This window comes from Triturus cristatus, chromosome 4_1, assembly GCF_964204655.1.
Source record: "Triturus cristatus chromosome 4_1, aTriCri1.1, whole genome shotgun sequence".
Classification (NCBI taxonomy): domain Eukaryota; kingdom Metazoa; phylum Chordata; class Amphibia; order Caudata; family Salamandridae; genus Triturus; species Triturus cristatus.
Genome location: NC_140585.1, coordinates 338,787,112 through 338,800,119, shown reverse-complemented (window position 1 = coordinate 338,800,119; position 13,008 = coordinate 338,787,112). Strand labels below are relative to the sequence as shown.

The 13,008-nt window shown below is 42.4% G+C and overlaps 1 protein-coding gene across 1 annotated transcript in view; it reads left to right on the top strand.

Annotated features, from left to right (window-relative positions):
- Nucleotides 1-13,008, top strand: part of LOC146854913 (potassium voltage-gated channel subfamily KQT member 1-like) — a 1,174,161-nt gene that overhangs the window by 626,336 nt on the left and 534,817 nt on the right. The gene's annotated exons all lie outside the window — the stretch shown is intronic.

Here is a 13,008-nt window from a genome sequence, read left to right as displayed (position 1 = left end):
CTTTGGGATTTTTTTTTTTTAATTTTAGTGGTTTTTACATTTTATTTCCCAACTGTAACCTGTAATGTTTGAGAGTGGGTGTGAGAGTGCTTGTATAGGTATATGTGCGTGGGTATTTGAGGCTCTAAGTAGGTGAGTGAGTGGGTGTGGGAGTGTCTGAGTGGGTCTGTGAGTGGATGTTTGTGTGAGTTTCAGAGTGGGTCTGTGAGTGGGTCTGTAAATGTCTGAGTGGATCTGGGAGTGGGTGAATGAGTCTCTGAGTGGGTCTGTGAATGGGAACATGAGTGTCTGAGTGGGTCAGTGAGTGAGTGGATGAGTTTCTGAGTGGGTCTGTAAGAGCCTGCAAGAGTTTTTGAGAGGGTCTGTGAGTGGGTGCATGAGTGCCTGAGTGGATCTGTGAGTGGGCGCATGAGTGTCTGAGTGGGTCTGTGAGTGGGTGCAAATGTCCTAACTTCTCCCCCACCTGCAGTCCACTGTTGTATCTCGACTGGCTCGCTCTGCCACAACTGCAAGGTCAACTGATCCTATATGCCACTCTAATCCAACCACACTGCCAACACTGCACAGCTGCCTGATCCTACGGAATCAAATCCTTTGGGTCCGCAACCTTTATACCTTGCCCTCTTGGTCCTATTTTCCTAGTAAGCCCTCACAAATCATAAAAGAATACAATATCAAAGTCCATCTAAATTGCATAATAGTGAGTGCTCTAACTGATTTTCAAAACTCAAGATTTCTGTGGTCTGTGTATACTCCTTTTAATATGTTTCTCTCCTATATAATGGGTCCATTCTGCAGTAGATTGCTTAATGTACAAATGTTGCTTGTCAGTAATGGTATGTTTAGCTAGGCTGGTACAAATTTCTTCAGACAATAAGCTTCTGGGTGAACCTAGCCAGTATGTGGATCTCTCTGAGAAACACCTCACTTTGCATGATAAGATTCACCTGTCTCCACAATAAAATGACATTCAACATTAGGATGCTGCAAAATTGCAGTACTAGAGACACATCGTTTCAGAAAACAAAATGTGTGAAATGGTTCAATTGACCATTCAAAACCTTCTCCTGTCTGGAGTAACTTGGTAATGAGCCTTAAAATTTCAGAAAATTGACGAGTAAACGTCCTATAAAAATTGCCAAAGCCAATACAAACTCTGAAGTGTGTGTAGGCCATTGCAATATAGCAACTACTTTTTTGCATCCATCTTGATACATTTAGTGTAAAGATGTACTCTAGATACTCTACGTTAATGGTGTAAAAAGGCATTAACCCCTTCAGCGCGGCGCGGATTACCGCACCGTGCTGAAGGTTCATTGCGCGGGCGGGGCCGTGACGGAGCAGTTCCATCATCCGCACAGCGCGACCGATGCGCATGACGGAACCGCTCCGTCATGTGCATCGAAAGGGTTAAACGAATTAGAAAAAAATTATGTTCCCTTATGCATTACTTTAAAATGTAATATGTGAGCCACAAAGTTGTTACAGTAAATCATATTATTCTGATCGACAATACAAAAGACATCCAAGAAACTTTTCAATGGCTTTCAACAAAAAAAAAACAGGAATGCTGCTGGAGTATTGCACACAAACCAAAGTTAGGGGCCTATTATGATGGCGGGCGGATCACCACCGCCGGCGGTGGCAATCTGCCCGCCATCTGTACCTGATTTACCCCCCGCCATATTAGTATGGCGGGGGTACCGCGGCAGATGGAAAGACCATCTGCCGCTTTTCCGCCGGCAGGCAATCGTTACAATTGCCTGTTGTGCGGATCTGGGGCATAATCCATATTATGATGTGCAAATTCAGAGTCCTTTCCATGGCTGGTGGAAATTGCTTTGGGGGGGCCGATACGGGCCCCCGAGGGGGTGGGGGGCTGCACTCCCCCTCTGCATTCCCATACACAAGGTGGCAGGTACCGCACGGTGCCTGTCACATTGTGCATGGCAATGCAAACCATGCACTTTTAACATTGCAGATGGAGCTGCACCCAGCAGCACCGTCTGCAATGTTAAAGGCCAGAATGCGCCCGCCAGTGTGGCGGGCGCATCCTAATTGGCCTCGTGGGACCGCCGCACCTCTGGCGGTCAGTCCCATTTTCTGTTAGGGTGGCGGGCCATCGTAACGGGGCCCTTAGCATTGGAAGCCATTTTCTGCTCATAACACTCTCTGATGGTAAATACCTTTTAAATCTAATTTAGTCAAATTTTTTGCATTTCTGATCTGATCTAATAAGACAGATATCAAGGACAAGGGGTAACGGTTCGTCACTGTAATTCTATTGAAGACCCTGTAATCCATATACATCCGCAATTCACCACCTTTCTTAGGTACGAAAAATATTTATTAAGAAGCTGGATACTCTGAGGGTCTAATAAAACCATAGGCTTAATATTTATTCAGATACTGTCTGAAATATTTTGTCTCTGACTCTGTGAAAGCATACACTCGACTACAGGGAGTTGGTGCACCTGATTCCAATTCTATCTTGCAATCAAAGCCTCTGTACAGAGTTAATAAATGGCACACCCCAACCCAACAGCTGGAAAAATGCACACTCCTGCAAAAAACTTTGAAGGACGATTCTCTATTGCTGAACAAAAAAATCAAACAACAAATGTGATGATCAGAATTTAACTGATCTATCCTGTCAGCCAAATTAATGAAATTAAATGAAATGAAATGAAGACTTTATAAAGCGCGTGCATGCCGAGGCGTCTTAGCGCTAGCTCTCATTGAAACTTGAGCCGAGCGAAATGATAGGGATCAATACATGGATACATAGGGTTAAACAGGTCATATCCAAAATCCCTTTAAACCGTGGAACATCTATAAGATCAACATGAATCTTCTCTTGGTGATTTCCAAAACAAATTATTATAGTCATAAGCGTATGAAGCAACTAATCCTGAGGATAAATTGGAACCAACCACTGCCTTTACATCCTCAGAAATCTTTTTCTCAATGCCTGGGATTTATAACGATTGTGCATTGTTGGATTACAAAAAACAAATTAACCGATACTGATCCAGAAACAGTGTAAAATTCTTTAGATCCCTGGTAGCCTCTCTAAAAGAGCTAAGGGTAGAATTAGAATCACTGCAGAACAGGAGTGTGTAAAAAACCTACAGTGCCTTAAGGGAGGTGGCAATTCCCATGAACCCGAACCTATACTATCTAAACAATAGGGTATTTGACTTGCTTATTAGGTGTTGGAAAAAATGAGTTGTAACATGCAGACATTCTCTGAAAAGCACCATGAGTTTAAACCCATCGGAAGCTTTAATAGTTGCATCTAGGATTAATTAGTGATAGGGCAGTAAGGGGGCATGTGAAGGGTGTGCAACAAGCCATGAAGGAGTTTGATGACCATAGCAAAACTGGTGAAAAGATGCTTGTTTCACTAGGTGATTGGGCTAAATTGAGTTATGTGAAAGAAGACATGAGGTTTTAACAAAATTCCAAGAACAAGGTGTTAGAGTGGATTTCATAACTTTATTAAATGGATAGTGCAACAAATTGAAATTTGAAAGTTTAAACCTTGGTTATTCCAGGGAAACCAGAGCAAGAAGTGATCTTAGACAAGTACAGTTTAGAAATGTTCACAAGGGTAAAGTCAAAACATATGAGGACACTTTGAAAGACATTGAAACTGGTGAAATGGAAAGAAGTAAAAGTTTCTGTAACCCTCCTATTTCCTCAAAGACTGTATAGTTGATAATGAGTGCATGATTGCTTTTGTTTCCTGTTCTCTCTTAACTGTCTTTGTTTTTTTGGGAGATGTGTATTATGTGTGTGGTGATTGTTGTGTAGGAATGCTGTGTTGCAGTGTTGTGAGTTTTCTGTGAGGTTTGCTGAATTATTTATGGAGGAAGAGTCTGGTATGTTGTCTGGTGTGGATTCATTATTTTTATTGTAAGTGTGCCCTCTTTAGTTATGTTGTACATATAGCACTGCTTGTTTATTTTGTTGTGTCTAAGCTGTATGGTTTCTTGATCGTCCCTCTAATTTTGCCTTTGGCATCAAAATCATAGTCGCAGAGACATACTTGTTTTTTTTGTATTCGGGGCTCATATGTACAGATTTCTTGTATTGTTCATGATGTTTCAATGTAGACTTTAATAATGTTGTTGGGGAGGAATGAACATGTCTGAGATTCGAGAACTTGGCATTCAGAGGATGAATTAAAATGGTCTCTGGGTTGAGGAATGGAGGTATGTGGCACATATATGGAGTGAAGGAGAGGCAAACACTAGATAGGGAGAAGAGGCGAGAGGAGGAAACCTGGCAGATAGGAATACATTTCAGATATGAAGCTGACAATGCATTTTTAGGTCTCACATACCAGTTAGAGCAAACTGTCTGGTTGCAAGATACCTAATTTTGGCTTACCAAAAAGACTTACAGACCTCCGATTGCTTACCATTTAATGGCTTTATGGCCTCTCCCATTTGCTTATGTCTTATTTGGTGGTTTGCCTTACCTACTTGTGTTTGTCCCTCCTGTGGAACATAACCACTTTACCATCCTCTTCATTGGCTGACTTGTACCCTTCCATTGCTCACTTTCAGGATTTTTTTTTATCTTTACGGTTAAATATTAAATGAGAGTGCATGTGTTTTCCAGTGCTCTTCCTCGTGTGCTACTCCCCTTCAAATATCACTGTCACACTCTGTGTTGCTCTCTACCTCTTGTGCTGCTCGCACTCTTATTTCTCCCCTAAGATCCTCTGACCCATGCTGTTTGCTCCCTTGTGTGTTTCCCCCAATATTCTGTTGCTCTTACCCTCATGTGCTGCTCTCACTCTCTCTTTTGTGGTTATCCCTGCAAACCTTTCCCCACCACATGTAATCCTCATTGCCCTCTCCATCATGTGCTTCTCTCCCCACCCCTGTGTTGCTTTTTCCCTTGTGTGCTGCTTTTCCATTCTTCTTCCACCCACTCCTCATTGACCCCTTCCACACCCCACACCCGTGGTCATTTTTCTTTTTGTGGTTTCATGCTAAGAATTTTTTTTTTATTTACCAACCCAAAGGATGTCCGCCATCTTGGATCAGTAAATATAAAAAGGAAATGCCACTTGCGACATTCTATAGTCATGCATATGTATGGTGACACACATACGTATCTACAAAATGATGCAACCAGCAATATTTATTTTGTGGTCATGCCTTTATATTTCTTCCTTTTCCTGTAGATGCAACACTGCAACAGGCATGGCAAAACTAATCGGACTAAAAAACAAGACCTATGCGCTTTGCCAGAGTTTGCTTAAGAAATGCAGACACAAAGTCAAAATAGCTGATTATGGTTGTGTATTAATATACCACAAAATATTTTTTTTAAACTCATTCAAAATACTCTCTGAGCAAAAATAGCCTCAGGGATAATTTTGATTACACAAGCTTTATCTCACTTAATTACCATTATTAAGCTTTGATTTTTGTTTTTTACACCTTTTCTTTCCTTCTAGCGCTCTTTCATGTGTTTTTCGCCGTGCATGACTGCTTTGATCAAGAAGTGTCTCCTGGGTTTGGGAAGGTGGACATGTACTGATGGAGGCATGTGCTGCGCAAGCAGCGCTTCCTGCATTACTACGGAAATTGTAAGGAAAATAACATTGAGCAGGTTTCTTGGGTGACTTTGTTTCGCGTAATATACGCTTGTTTTTCTCGTGGAAACTCGCAGTTTGGCTCGGACTGTGCCTAACCCTTACTTTGGCTGATGTCCTCAGTAAGCCTGTTGAGGGAGGTAGCTGCCTTTGGCGCAGCAGGTGCAGTGGCACAGGGGCTCAGAGCTTAGAGTGGCCCACAAAATCCTGATTATAGCTTTATTTTACAATTCAAAGAGCCGCCATAGGGCTCGTTTACTTCCCTTCACTGGGGCCCCTGACACGCTAGCTATGCCGCTATGCCTGTTCGGTCTTATGTAGAAGTGTACACAACGTACTTGTACGTGTGATTTTTTTCCATTTCTACTTGACAACGCGCTCTGTAAGACCTGCTTTCTATAGTTTTTCAAATCCTATTTGTCTATCAAGAAAACTTGTATTTGCTGTTCGAATGCGTTGCCAGGCTCGCATTTCAGATGCCACTTTTTGGGTGGGTCTTTCTACTATTAGCGGTGTCTGGAAAATGACAAGTGAGGTTTGTGGTTAAGTTGCGTCTCTGGCCTCGAACAACACACAAAGTACTGGGTGGCACCCTGTGGTTCATAGAATAAGGGAGTTTCCGTCCCGTGAGTGGTTTCTGCCTGGCTGCTCTTTCTGAAATTTCACATTTCATGCCCAGGACACCTGCTTGCTGGATGGATTTTCATTCATTTTCATCTCGTTTCTCATGTCCTTCTGCCCTATTAATGCCAGGAGAGTGGGCAGGTCCGCGCCCACCAGTGCCGGTGCCAGAATGGACTTGGGACTTCTAGAATCCCTTTCTTGACAATGGGCAAGCTTTGGTTCTTGCCAGCGTCTTCTACTGTGACATTCTCGGCCCAGCCCTGATTTGTGCCTGCACTAATGTGACCATCCCCTTTGTGTTTGCACCTCTCCATTGTTATTAACCACACCCAGAGCGGTTGCTATGTGTGCGGCCAGTGGCATGAGCTCGTGCGTGTAACCTGAAAGTCAAAGATTCGTGCCAAGGCGAGCCTCAGCCTTTCATCCTATGAGACAGCCTTTCCTCCAATGAGGTGGTAAAAATGAATACAATCTTAACTACAAAGTGAGATCTTGGTAACAACTGTTCCTTAAATCATCTGGGATTCGAGATATCATGTTAGAAGTGCCATATAAAAATACGCTACAATATATGTATAAAATGTTTAGGAAAAGTTTATTATTTGACAAAAGTAAAAAATGCTTATTAAAATGTTTTTTATGATGTGCCCCTCCCAGCGATTTCCGAATATTATTATTAGCAGATACTATCAGGTTCAAATATGTGTCATGTACCTATAAATCAAAGGTGTGTAAATTCAAATAAACCATTTGCAGTTCATTGTTCACCACATGGCACTCACTGGCAAGGTGTGACACTCTCCAACTCCCACCTACTGCTGCGGCTTTCATTCTATTGCATTTGCGATAGAGTGGCCGCAGAGGGCTATATAGGCAATGGAGAATGGCTTGTGTGAGTTTCTTAAGTTTGTATCAGCTGGTATGCCACACAGAGAGCTATCAGCAACATAGATCTGCCACTCAAGTGCTTGCTGATACTTGCTGTGCCCTGCTGGTGAGTAGTTTGAATACCGGCGATGCCTATTCTGCCATTCATTCTCCCTAGACTAATAAATGAAATATCATTAATCTGAGCGATAGTAACCCTGTGGAGCAGGATTACAAAAATAGTAAATACGGACGCAGAGCAGTGCTGCTCTGAACAGGTGCACAGGATATGTTCTACATTTTGAAATTTACTAAAATGACCAATAGCATGCCTGGAAAGCTGCACCAGGCACAGGTGTCCTACTGTGCTAATCGGGGTGCCATTTTACTACCATGATCTCCCGAGCAACCCTTTCTAAATCCTTCCCTCATGTATCCCAAACCTCATTTTACCACTATTATTTCCCTAATCCCTTTCTAGAGGCTCGTCTCTCCCATCATCCCAAACCTCATTTTACTGCTATGATCTCCCAAATAACACTTTCTAGACTGTTCCCTCATCTATCCCTCCATTATCCAATTCAATCCAACTAACAGACTCACATGCACACCGCTCAAATGAACACTTGTTTCCCCATACTAACCCACCACAAGTCCTCTTTGGTTTCCAGAGCAGCATACTACTCGCCGGAAATAACTTTGATGCGAGCAGCATACTACTCGCCGGAAATAACTTTGATGCCTCATCAGGGGTAGTAAGCGCTATATGAACACAATTACAATTTAACATGGAAAGACGTTGGCAATCCCACGATGTAGAACTGTCCGCACAATTACGTTCTTACTAGGGGAAGATAGCACCAAGGTACAATTGTAAAAGCAAAAATCTATTTTTTTCTCCTTGAGGAAAACAACAGTTTTCCTATATGGAGAAACGCCTCTACCCATACACCTCAATGACATTTGAGGGTGTTCTTTGCTCTCTGCACCTGAGAAGTGGATTTACTGTAGCACTTTACAGGATGAAATCTCCAACCATCTCCACAGTGTTAAAGCATGTGGGTAGTCACAGCCTTACCAGGCAAACTAGCCCTGATCCCCCAACTCTCTACTCCTTGTGTGGATTTTAATCCTGCCCAAATGTACACAGTCAGAAAGTACAATTTATCTAAAGTAAATGTTACACTCTAGTGGGTGAGTTTACGGCCTTTCAGGCACATGCATCAAAGCTTTTTGCAATCGCAAACGGAGCGATTCGCAAAAATCGTCCGTTTGCGATCGCAAAAATAGCTTTTGCGATGCATGAAACAACTTGCCACTCGCAATTTAAGAAATCGCTAATTTTTGTGTTTTCTTAAATTGCGATTGCATTTAAGGAATCGCAAATTGCGATTCCTTAACGGCAATGCAAGATGCCTTTAAAAATAGCGATTTCGCTATTTGGGCCCGCTACTTACCGTGGAATCATACCACGTGGTAAATAGCGAAAACTTTGAAAAATGCACTAAAGGGCATTTTTTAAAGTCGTAGGTTACACACACACATGTCCTTTGGACATGTGTGTGCGCAACATTTGTGCACAGATCAATTTCAGGGGTGCAACAGGGTGTCGTCTTGACACCCTTGCACCCTTGAAATTGCATTCTCAATTTGCGATTCTCTAATTGAGAATCGCAAATTGAGAATGTCTTCCCATTGATTCCTATGGGCCTCTTGGCCCATAGGAATAAATGGGGAGGTATTCCTTAATTGCGACTCGCAATTTGTGAGTCGCAATTAAGGAATGTTTAGAAATCGCTATTTTTCAAGCGATTTCTACATGCATAGGCTTTTGTGATTCCTTAATTGCAATTCCTTAAAAATCGCAATTAAGGAATCGCAACAGCCAATATTGATGCATGTGCCAGTTAGACCCTGAAAAAAGGCCGTTGTACCCGTAGAAATTTTCGATTTTTTACACATTTACACATTCATTACACAATATTTCATAGTATGTAACTTGAATTATGACCGGGGCAGGATGCAAAAAGATAGAATGGACGAAAGATGCTTCATACTTCTTGAGCAAGTATTGGCAAAGCCATTCTGTCTCACTCCTGAAACCTACTGGCTTCGAGGTGCTTGTCTTTTTCCCTAGATAGTGATGTCTTTGCGCATGGTGACACTGCTGACATCTTGGAATGAGTTCTATTCAAGTGAAATAAAATCATTCCAAGATGGCAGAACTATGTGTGCCCTTAAAAATGGGTGTACTGCGACAGGCATCTGGGAATGTTTTTCTTATGCTTTACGAAAAATCATTCAAAGATTGTTGCAACTCATGCATGCACAGAAGCTGTATTTGAATGACATTTCTTAAAGCACAAGGAAAATCATTCCAAGATGGCTGCAGTGTTTGTGAGTGATGATACATTAGCCACCTTCCAATACTTTGTTGCAATGCTTTTTCGTAAATCTTCAAAAAACACTCCAAGATGGCCACTATTCATCCATGTGCATGATCACGCATAGGCGACAACATTCCAGCAGTTTAAAAACCATTTAAAAATAGCTAGCCTATGAAACAGTGGCAACCTATGCTTAAGCACAAGGGGTGCTGTGATGTAAATGGCGCACTGCATGACTCTAAAAGAGTGTGCACCCTTGTACATATTTTTATATGCAGAGAGTTTTGGATGCATTTTTAATTTTAATTTTTTAATTTTTAGGCCTCCGCACAAATGAGAATCATACTTGTACTGTGGTCCAGAGGGGAATAACATGTGCATGCTCGCTCCCTTACTGACTGAGATACCAATCAGCTTATCTCACCTCGCCTTTGGGACCTTATAAGTGTTTAGCCATGCAACAGTTGCATAACTAAATACTTATAGGGTCCCAAAAGCGAGACCTATTGGCTATGCCAAGCGCCCGTGCAGACGCGAAAGTGAAAGTAATCGCGGTCAAGCGCGGCGCGCGTGCCCGCGCGCATGCACTGTAGCTCTAGGCTGGCCTGGTAGCACTTTTTGGAGCCCTCTCAATAAGTCTAGCCAGACCAGCGCATGCGCTGGGTCAGGCGAGACCTAAAAACACTGCCGGTGCTCAGCACCGGTGAGACCCGGTCAACTTAAAGCCCTGTATGTAGGGTATGCTGTGTTTAACTGTGGCAATCAGGACTCCATTTGGAATTGTCTGGGCAAGGCTTGTACAGAAGATGAAAGTCAGAGAGAAAATGACAGACAGCAATGTGGATGCAGGGCCCTCTCCAAGGCATTATTGAGGCTCTTTGTTTCAAATACATTTACTTCTAATGCCTTAAGCAACAAATATTTATATATACTTAGTTAAATATGTGAACTGCTACTATGTTATACACACATAATATACTAAACCTCCTAATGCCATAAACACACACAGAAAAATATTTATATATATATACGTACTAATTCGTTAAACATGTATGTGTGCATGCATGCATATATACATTTTAAAGAATATATTTATATCCATACATACATGTTTTCCTAATTCTGTGCAGTTGTATTGGTAGAAACCTGTCTCATATTTTGTTCCTAGTCTGACTCTAAAGGTATTTTTTCCGTCTGATCGCGTGTCCCACTCATTTAACAAAATGAACTTGTGGAGTTAGAGCAGAAAAGGAAAATAAAGGCATCAGGAGAATAGGAAAACAATATGTCAAATAGAGAGCTATCTTAAATGGCTAAACACTTTGACCACAGGTATCCAGGAATGTTCTAGACAACTTCAGGTTTGCTTCACTCTCTTTACCTGTGGCGTCTACCCTGGCTTACTGGATTACTCTGTGTCACTGCAACACTCTTTACAAGTCCAAGAAATGTATTAATATTGATACAAACGATAATAATTTATTTTTACATAGTGCTTCCTGCTGTACTTTATATGCGTAGGCAGTGGAAATAACAGATGTTGCAACTATTCAGTTTAATAGTGATCACTTTATCGACATTGGAATCATTAAAGGCTGAGTCAGCCTTGGCATGATTCAAACCCATGACCTGCAAATCACCACATTTTTTAGTGGCGAGTGTTTAACTCGCTGAGCCATCTTGTTGACTCTAATAATATTAATGCTGTCTGGTAGCGGGAGTATTGGTTGGGATCAAATGAACTAAATAGGTTCGGACAAGTCCTAAATGATTTATGGAAAGAATGCAAAGAACTGAAAACTCATGCCTTGCTACTTTCTGGTGAGCTGAGCTCAGCAAAGACCCTGGTAACTGTTCAGAGTAAAGCAGCCTCTGGTAGGCGGGTACCAGATATATTGGATATGTTCCTCTGGGAGCGTCGCCTGGAATAGACTGGCATCAAACTGTCTAGAGGCAGTTTTTAGGTCTCGCCTGAGCCAGCGCTTTAGCGCTGCTCTGGCGAGACTTATAGTAAGCGAGTTTTGGAAGTGCAAACAGTGGCTTTTCAGGCCTCCAAATACAGTGCATGTGCGCCGTCCGGGTGCGCGCGCCATTTGGTGGCCTGAAAGCACTCGTTTGCTTTCACTTTCGCGGGCCACACGGCCGCTTTGAAGTGTGATCGCGATCGCGATCACTTACATTTCGCGGGCGCTTTAATGTTCTCAGTGAGCCGCGCGGCCACTGCGAACATCAAAGCGCCCGCGAAATGTACACGCCATTTGCCACTCACAGATAACTCCGAAAATACTTAATGTAAATCAGTTTGGCATGTTCTCACTTCAGCCTCAGAACAACCACATTTCCCCCCCTGTTTTTCATCTATCACTTTAATACTTCGGTCTCAATCCACTTTTTTTCTCATCACATTTCCTTTGTTTACCCTTTTCTCGTTTCTTTCTCAAATCCTGGTGCTTGCTCGCTCCTTTTACTGTTTCGCGCATTCTACTTTCTGACTGCACCTCCCCCGTCTCAAAATTCTCGTGTTTTTTAATCCCATCACCTCCCGCACGTGCTCTCTGTCTTCCCTTCAGTATGGTATGTGTGTTTTTCTCTATCCACTGTTGCAGGCTCCGTTTATTTCTCTTTTACTTTCCGTTCCTCATAATGTCGCACCTCATTTCCCCCCCTGTTTTTCATCTATCACTTTAATACTTCTGTCTCAATTTCCTTTGTTTACCCTTTTCTCGTTTCTTTCTCAAATCTTGGTGCTTGCTTGCTCCTTTTACTGTTTCGCTCTTGCCTCCCATATCTTTCTTGTGTCCTATTCTATGCTTAATCATTTTACATCGCTCTCATTTTCCTTTTCTTATCTTTTGTCTCGTGTCTACTCCATTCTCTCTCCTCTTCCTAGTACTGCTTCTTCACCTTCAGCTCCCTCATCCCAGTGTTGTAAACTTATGCAGGAGCCGCTCCCAGCACTTACCATCTTTCACTCGCGTTCACACATGGAGTTTGTAGTACTTTTTCTGTGCGGAAATGCGGTAGTAGTGCTGAAGAGAAGTAGCCACTGTGTAGTGCTCGGATCTGTGTTTCTTCGGTGCGTTTTTTTTTTAATGAATACATGTTGTGGGCTAATCAACACGCATGTGCAAAGCGCGGTTGAAAAATACTAAGCAAGCATAAGCTGTCGGGCGTTCACTAAATAGCAGGTATTAGGTATAGCATGCCAAGAAACGTCATGTCTGGCATTCTCTGCAAACTATCACGTGATATTCAGTGTAATGCTGACGGAATGCTCCAAGCACGCCCTTAACCGCTGCAACAAGCTGTCCTGGCAACAGAGCGCCCTAGGAAAGCAAACATACGTATACGTATTGCCAATGCATTTGTGCTACACACTACATTTTGCAACATAGACGAAATGACACCTAACATAGCGCACAGACGAACTATGAACAGACCCCGCATACCGACAGGTTATGATACCTGGGCATCTGCACGGGAAAGAAAAGCAGAGATGATAGGCAATACATGTTG